The sequence below is a fragment of the Hydra viridissima genome, unplaced genomic scaffold, assembly GCF_058129835.1.
Source record: "Hydra viridissima isolate aposymbiotic clone 2 unplaced genomic scaffold, HvirCarnegie_v1 scaffold_5, whole genome shotgun sequence".
Classification (NCBI taxonomy): domain Eukaryota; kingdom Metazoa; phylum Cnidaria; class Hydrozoa; order Anthoathecata; family Hydridae; genus Hydra; species Hydra viridissima.
In genome coordinates this window covers 12,355,458-12,365,257 of record NW_028324304.1, presented here as the reverse complement: position 1 = coordinate 12,365,257, position 9,800 = coordinate 12,355,458, and the positions used below count along the sequence as shown (strand labels likewise).

Below are 9,800 nucleotides of genomic sequence, written 5' to 3'. Positions count from 1 at the left end.
AAAAACCTGCAATCCAGGACTCGATTGATCGGCCTATAACGTTTATATAACGTTTGATATTTGACCAAAGTTATTTTAAATTATGTTATATATTTATACTAAAATAAAAACTGAAAATAATTTGTAAAAATAATATTTTTTAAAAATGTCGAGTTTTGACTTAGTGTATTTATTTGATAATATATATATTTTTTCCTTCCTTTGTGCTAACTTTCTCTTATTGGTTTATTGAATTGAAAACTAAAGAACAAGTATTTCGGTAGGAATGTTTCTTAGGTTACAATAGAAATGGATTATATGGGTCCTAATACGTAATTTTAATTCAAAAATTGATATTTAAATCTAATTTTATTGCTACTTAAATGCATTAAAAAATAGTATTAGCACTTCGATTGCCTTGTCACGAAAGCGTGGAAGATAATCAAAATTTGATGCCCTTTTTCTTTTTCTTACTGCTTTTTTCTTTTTTTTTCAAGAAATTTTCTTAATACGAAGTTAACCTTCTTTTTGGTTGTTGAAAATTTTTTAATTGTTGATATTTTAGTTTTTAAGAAAATTTGTCCACTAGCATAATATTTTAAATTGTAATACTGTTAAAATTAATCTTCTTAAAAATTTATATCTTTATAAATTAAAAATGGATTTTTTATTGTAACGACCGAAAATTTAAATAAGAAGTTAAAAAGAATTGAAATTATATAACTTTTCTGGAGGGAGAAAAATTTATTTTCGTAATTGTAAGTCGTTAGGACATTCTATTTACAGATATCTATAAAAACACAAGAAACAAAGAAATTGCTTAGACAATTTGCTGAAAAATTAAATATCTGTTTTCCAGTAATACCAATCGCAAAAAAAAAAATTTCCATTTACCCAATGATGTTTCGACCATGTTTTGGTGTTCTACGACCGCAAATTGTCTTGATTTTAGAAGAATAATTAGAAGTAAATTACATTCCTTGCACTCTGAGAAATTCGGTAATTAAATATCACCAAAAACTGTCCGATAAGTCGTGATAAATCTTGTGGATTGCGAACTAGTAATACACTTTGACTTAATCGAAAACTACAGTTATAGTCACAATAAAAACGTGTTTTTCTTGAAAAATAGTATTTTTCAAGAAAATATTTTTAAAATACCTTTGAGGTATTTCTTACACATTTTAGGATCAAGTTGTAAACCTTTTTTGATTTGTAATATTTATAAAAAAATTTTTGGGCTTACCAACAAAACTTGTAAAATGTTTCAGAGCGATGAACCATCTTGTTAATTCAATAACTCGTTGGTAGTGAAATTCTTTTAGTCCTGCAAATGACTTGGATTGGAAATTGAAATGAGCTTTTTCGTTTATGGTCAAGTGTAATAATTGTGTTACACCAATTAAAACAAAGTTTTTAATATCAAAGTTGTCACTAGATACTCATCTTCTATTTATCTTGCAATTAATAGAAGATTGAGTGCAATCTTTTTTTGATTAAATTAAAATCTCAACTTTTTTTGATGATGTGATTTTGATACTTAAAAAAGTAAAAGATTAATCATACAAAATATACAAAAGTCTAAATTAAACAAAAATCAAGTCTAACAGATCAAATAAAATACAAAGTTATGTGATCCATTAGAATTAACTTTGTTTAGTTATAAGCAACGCCATAAATGCACTTATAACTTCAAATACACTTATAATTTCACAACAGTTAAATTTATTTAAGCTTGTAACTAATATCGATTTTCATACAGCGGATTTATTATTTTAGTTATGTTGTTTAATATAAGAGTGACATGCATTTGCAAACTACAGTCTCCCTCAAAAAAATTTAAATCCGCAAAAACCAAATCAAAGTGGACAACATAAATATTTCTTATTAACATGTTATAAATATTGGAATCACTATAAAAAGTTAAATTAAGTTTTGAATGTTTGTTTTGTTATATTTTAATATCATCTAACTGACAAGAAAAAGTAAAACAAATAGTGAACCGATATTGTAAGTATTTTATGTAATGAACAAATTCATTGGTCAAAACAAAAATCATCATTACGTCATTCCATACTTAATGTAAATCTAATGTAAATTAGTATGGAATGTGACCTAGGCCCAATCCTAGAATGTTTGTTACGCAAAACGCAAAAAAATGATTTGTGCTTGAAAAACGCAGTAATAACTTTTAAAAATTTCAGTGGATGTTAAGTGTTTCAATAACATTTTTGACATTTTTCTAAAAATAAGCATTGGGTGAGAAGCATTAACTTTAGTTGAAATATTCAAAGATCCATCAACTTGAAGTTGAAACTTTTATCAAAATGGTAAGTTTACACTAGAGCAAACTCATGATTGATTTTAATATAAGATATGAAAGACCTAACAATAGGCGTCTGTCACTCTACAAAACAATAGGTTGAAAGATGTAGTATTTACCATTCTTTAAAAAAGCTAATTAGCAAATTAAGCCATCGACCGAAATTTGTTTGTCATCTTCATAAATGAAAATAATAAAAATTGAACGTTTATATAGGGGAGAGTATACACCCATGATCCTAAAAAATTATATAGGGGAGAGTATACACCCATGATCCTAAAAATCCGGCCAATTTACTGAATATATGTTTTCACTAAAAACTCTAAAGTAACATCATAGCAAACTATATACTTTATTATAGTTTAATGATCATTTACTGACCAAAATATTTAAAATAAATTAAAAATTATAAAAATTAACAACACTGAATCCTCTTTTTGTATACTTGATCCGAATCCTAATTTATACCGTGAATGTGTAAAAATTGTTTTTAAGTCATTCAAACAATGTCTATATTAAAAACCAATAAATTTTTAATAAACTTTACTATAAATTTATTCCTCTTATTAGCTATAAAAAAAAGTAAAATCAATGAAAGAAAAAAAAATTAACGTAACAAAAAGAAAAATCAATGAGACAAAAATGTTATTTATTTACTGAGGCTCAACGTTTCCTCAGTTGTTCAAGTACAAAATTACTTCTTTAAAATATTCTTGAGTAGATCTACGAGACAATTCATTTAAATGTTATGGTTCTAATGTATCACTCTCATTGTTATTGCTGTTCAAAATATTACTATTTTTTCTTTTATCACCTGTGACTGCCATGTGGTGGAAAGGACAGCATTGTTATGCCATTTTTTTGGTAATACTGTTTAGCCATCAAAACTGCATCAACAGCTGCTCACATTTCATTTTCATTAACTTTACCCCTACTATCATTAACTATTTCTATCTTTTTATTAACTTTACCTCTATCATTCAGTTTTTACCTCTATCATTCAATTTTTCTTTTTTTATGATACATCATGTTTAACTGTAAAAAAATTTTAAAAAATTTGTGTAACTTTATTTTATTCATAAATTGTTCAATAAACTTGAACAATTTATGAATAAAATAAAGTTACACAAATTTATATATATATATATATATATATATATATATATATATATATATATATATATATATATATATATATATATATATATATATATATATATACACACATGTATATATATACATATACATGTGTATATATATATATATATATATATATATATATATATATATATATATATATATATATATATATATATATATACACACACATGTATATGTATATATATACATGTGTGTGTATATATATATATATATATGTATATATATATATATATATATATACACACACACACACACACACACACACACACACACACACACACACACACACACACACACACACACAGAGAATATTATCAATGATACTTTTACTGTTAAAAGTATTTTTCTATCTGGATGTTCCAGAACCCCCGTGTAAAACATAAGGATACGTTGGCATAATGTAGGGTAAGGTTGCCAATATTGTACCCCCTAAGACAAAACTAAAAAATGTAGTCAATCTACTGAGTGGAAACATGGATTTTCAATTGAGTTTCATAATTTAGGGATTGTTTGTTGTAAAGACGTTATAAAAACTCAAAATTTAAAAAGTGTTAAGTCTCGAAGAATCAAATTAAAAAAATAGCGATAAAAGTACAATTAAGGAAACTAGATCCTTAATTGTACCATTGTAATCCAATATTGTACCACTTTCTTGTTTTAAATTACTTTACAGCTTTGCAAATATTTTATGATTTTAGATTTAAGGGATTTAAAGAACTGATTAAAAGGAATGGTTTTTATAAAATCAGCAATTAGAAATATTCTGATATAACATAACATAACACCTAACTGCCCGTAATATAATGAAATGAAGTTTTTTATTTAATAAACTCTATGCAACTTGACCTTTTTTTTCTTCTGGAAATTGCCAAAAACAGGTATCACCACATATGGCACAATTTTTACTTAAATTGTGTGTTTACCAATGGGTTAGCTAAGATTAGAATAGAGGAGGAAGGTAGGTATTAAAGATAATTATACTAAATAATGTAAAAAATATATACTATATCTGTTTTAAAAGCAACCACACTAAATATTGTAAAATAAAATATATAAAAACATTATTTTTGGCAAAAGTTTCAGATATATTGTATCTGTTTTTGATAAACACCTGCACAGCCAACATGACAACAGCCTTGACATATTGGTAAAACTGAACTAGAGAGTGCATCTTTTTAAGGACTGCTGGTCAATACAAGAGTTATACTAATATATTTATTTTTTGTTTAAGTGGTGAAGTTCGTATTGTAAGTATGGATATTTTTCTAATTGGAATCTCAAAAGGAATTTGTTAAACTTTACAAGCGTTTTTTAGCGGTCAGAATGGTTGCGTCGGTACAATTTAGGACATGCCTTGAGGTACAATTTACGCAACTAATCTGACATACAGTTAATTAAAAAATTTGACAACTAAAAATAAGATATTTTAAATTCTAGGTATTTATTTTGAATTTAGATAAATTATCATCTTTAGAACAAATCATCTTCTGCTTTTTTTAGTGAAATATGTTTAGCCATAAAAACCTAAAATAAGAAATCTCCAATAACAAACCAAAAAGAGCTTACTCTGGCCTTAAAGCAGTTGGATGACAAAAAAAAACAGTTGACTACTTAATTTCATTCAGCAAAGATAAAAAATAAGTTAAAAAATTTCTTGTGGGTTGTAAAAATAACGAGTTATGTTAAAAGTACAATATACACTGCCGCTCATGGAAGTTAGGACAAAAAATATTTTTTCAAAAGAACAATATTAAAATGTAATAGCGTTATAAAATTATTAACTTCTATTAGTAAAATTTTAGGCATCGGTACAATATTAGCAACCTTACCCTAATAAATCAACATGCAGATTGAAACAAAACAAAAAAAAACTTTAGAATAATTAAACTATAATTAACAACTAAATATATCTTAAAATCTGATTGGTGATGATAGTGTTGATATGAAGTTGTGACGTTATTAAAGCTATGGTTGCTATGGAGTTGTCACTAAAAAAATAGAAATTACTAAACAAACAAATCAACCTAAATCATTTACTCTTACCTTTATACTGAAAACAAAGTTTGATAAATTAATAACCATTATGATGTCAAAATATCAAATATCAATTTTCGTAAATATATCAAACTTCGTAAATAAAGAAAGCGTTTCTTTGATAATTTAACTTCCGAGATGAATATCAATTTCAGCGATTTTGATCAAACTACAAATATTTTTTACTTATTAAATTCAGTTCTTCATAATTTATATCACATCGCCCTGATTTTTTTTTTTTTTTTTCTTACAGAAGGATAAAGTATTTGGCAGGAAGTATTAAAGTGGCTTGTAAAAAGTAATGTTTAACCTGCAACGGACAGTCATTTTGAATGAAAAGATTGGCGAGGTTTTTAAAGGTAATTTTTTGTTAACTCATAAAAGAGTTGGGTTCAATGTTGGTATTCAGCAAACTTTTAAATAAACCTTAACTCAGAAATGTATTTAAGTCTCGATAACTGAAAATAAACACCCAAATATGCGGCAATTTAAAATGAACCGTACTATATGAGCATCTTGATAACCAGCAACAGAAGAAATTAGGTCTGCATTGTTCTACTAAATACTGATACTAGATGTTCACAGTAAACTATTTAAAATTAACCTAAAAAAATTTGGAAGTTGGCCAAAAAAAAAATTAAAACCAAATTCTTTAATAATTATGTAAGCAGGAGATTTAAAGTAAATAATATGGTTATAATAATAATAATAATAATAATAATAATAATAATAATAATAATAATAATATATATATATATATATATATATATATATATATATATATATATATATATATATATATATATATATATATATATATTTAACTTGGGATATTATAGGCAGAGAAACAGAGACCCACGTTTTTAATAAAAATTCATTAAAGTTTGGTGGTGGCAGTATTATACTGCGGGGATGTTTTTCGTTATCTGATGTTGATCTTATTCACTTAACAACAGACATTACGACAGCTGATATTTATCCCTACATACTTGAAGAAATAATTCTTCCACATGAAGAGGATACCATATTGCTTTAACCATATCAGCAAGATAACTAAAGCTAAGGTATGATTCCAACATAATGATATCAGACAATTGGATTGCCCAGCACTATTCTCAGAAAATTTATGGAAAATCGTAAAAATGGTAGCAAAGCAAAAGGCTCGAAATAATAAAAAAAATCTGCGGGATGTTGTAAAAATAGCTTGGTATACTATTTCGGTATCAATATGCTAAAAATTGGTCAACAGTATGCCATAAAAGACAAGTGCAATTCAAAATAAATAAATGAATGCAGCAAAACTTTTTCTTTTCAGATTGTTTCAAAAACCTTTTATACATAAAAATGTTTTTTTTTGAATTTTTCTATGTATAAAATGAAATTTATACATTATCTTTATTATTTTTTTCCGTTTAATTCACAATACCGATGCACCCGATGTATAAATAACTGAAAGATTCCTCTGCTTTTTTTCTGGATCAATGTGCCGAAGGATTTTCAAATCAAATACTGAAGAGTTCCGAAGAAAATAGCTACGATGGTGTCAGTGTTTGTTAATTCCGAAGAAAACAGCACACAAACTATACAGTTAATTCCGAAGAAATTACTGCAGCAGTATTTTGTTTTTTGTGCAAAACGCGCAGCTTATTATTTTATTGGAAACCACACAATAACTGTGGTACAACAATAAAGTTTACAAAATATCGCCATTTTTTACAAAGCATGGCGACGGCTCCATCTTGTGTGTTAGAAAAAATCTTTAAGGCAGATTTTATGAACGAAGTTCAAAAACTTCCAGTTTTGTATGACAAGTTTGATAAGGAATTTAAAGACAAATGGAAAAAGAAAATGGCATGGGAAGAAATTGGTCGTCTGTAAAACTTATCTGCTAATCAAGTGTAAGAATGCTATAAAAGCATTCGAAGTAGTTATGGAAGGTGGCTGAAATAAAAAAGAAATATCCCATCAGGTTCTGGAAGGAATTCAGTTCCACCTCAATTTCTTCAGCTCGATTGGCTAAATAATTTTATAGAACATCGTGAAGCAACATCGAATATTCGTTCACCTTCTGATTCCAGATTAGAAACAAAGAATTTTGAGAAAAATGATGAGGTGGTTTGTGAGCAAGTAGAAAATATTCATTATGCATTGAACAAGGAGCTAAATCATCATTTATCTGAAGATGAGACTGAAAAAAACGATTATATAATTTCTTGTGTGCAAGTAGAGTCAAATGAATCGACAATTCATACTTATAACAAAACTAAAAGAAAAAGAAAAAACTTAGATTCTAATGATTTACTTGACAAAACTTTAGTGAAAACATTAGAAATAATTAACTCCAGTATTAAAAATAAGATTGAAGAAGAACAGGATGAAAATTATTTACTTATGAAATCATTGATTCCACAGCTAAAGCAATTAAACAACTATTCCAAAACTTTGGCTAAAGTTCAAATACAAGCACTTCTTCTCAAATTAGAGTTTCCAGATAAAGGTGAAACAATCTAGCCTCTCTGTTTAACCTTTTAATGTGAATAAATAATGTAAATATTATAGTCTAGCTTACTATTTTGTTTCACCAATTGATGTGAAAAACTACACATTTTAAATAAAATCATGGAATATATTATACGAATTTTATTAACTTTTAAGTAACTATTGGGGCATATCTAAAATATAAAAAAATAAAAAAGTATTGCTTTGTTAAATATATCATATTGTCATTTAAAAGAAAGTTTATTAAAGTATATTACATATACTCTAGTTATTAACTAAAGTATATGTAATATACTTTAATAAACTTTCTGGTCACATGATTGAACATAGTCCAATTCCCACGAAAGGCTTCCTTCACATGAATACAAATAATTTTTAAAAGTATTTCTTATTGCAATTGCATCAAAAACTGATCTATTTCTTTTTGATTTCGAGAAATGAAGCAAACATGGTTGATCTTGTAATTCTTTTTTCCAATCTCCTTGAATAATAATTCTTGAATAACTTTCACTATCAACAATACCAGTAGGGATATAATGTGCTACATCTGTTAAACACAAATAGTTATGAAGACAGACAGTAGCTTTTATTATATTTTCCACTTTCGATGGTTTTGCTTTAATTGGAGATTTGTAAATTCTCCATCTAGCACCTAAAATTCCAAAGCTATTTTCAATTGTTCTCCGTGCTCTTGATAAGCGATATTTAAAAACTTTTTGCTGAACGGTAAGGTTTTTACCTAGGTATGGTTTCATTAACCAAGGTTTAAGTGCAAATATATCATCTTCAACAAGGGCTGGTGGAACTTTAGGATCGACTTCAGACATTTCTGGTCAATCAAAGTTTCCCTTACTAAATGCTCTACCAAATGTGCTTTCACTTAAAATGGCAGCATCATTATCCCTTCACTAAGCCCTAATGTCAAATTATAAAACAATATTTAGTATCATAAATGACTAATAAAATCATGCTGTAAAATCCTTTGTAGTTGCAAAAATAAGAACCTAATTTTGCGGGAGCCTCAATGCGTACATGCTTTCCATCAATAGCTCCTATACATTGTGGAAAGTTCAAATTCTGATTAAACTCTTTAATTATATTTTGCCTTTCTTTTATGTCATTTGGGGCTCTGAGAGATATTTTTTTGAGAACTTCCCATACAGCACAACAAGTTTCGGATTTTCAACAAATTTGAAAACCCGATTAAAGACAAAAGGTGTTCAAGTCTGTTAGGAGACATTCTTAAGTATCGATAAAAGAAAATTCCCTATCAATTAGCGTCATTTCTTGCACCAAAGAACTAAACGCACCTTGCTTAACGCGTTTCTTAAAAAGTTCTCCGACCTTAAACACATGCTTTCTTTTTTTTACGCTTGTTCGGTGTCTTAAAGTTAAAAGTATAACAAAAAGTCGATAATTTAAAAGGAGATTTTTTTTTATGACGGCCATTTTTTGTTTGTTTACACTGTCTTTTTGAAAGATTTTTGCGCTAATTCAATGCAATGGAAATATTGCGTTGCACAACAATTTACCGCACAACAAATCAAACGAATGTTGCACCATTGTTGTACGATATTTCTACAACTATTGGAAACCAAGCTTATAAGGAAACTTAACCGAACTCGATGAACTCGATGAAAGCTGGGCGAGTAAAAAGTTTGCGTGGCATGAATATGAACATCCAAAAATTACTTTGAAGGTATTGACCACAACTAATCAAGCAAAAAAAAAAAAGAAAAAAAAGAAAAGAAAACGATGAATCCTTGAGTAATTCCACTGAACTTTATTCTTTTTTTTTTTTTTT

At 27.2% G+C, this 9,800-nt stretch overlaps 1 pseudogene; it reads left to right on the top strand.

The window, feature by feature from the left end:
- Window positions 1-7,219: 7,219 nt before the first annotated feature.
- LOC149888744 (uncharacterized) lies at window positions 7,220-8,008 on the top strand (annotated as a pseudogene).
- The last annotated feature ends 1,792 nt before the right edge of the window (window positions 8,009-9,800 follow it).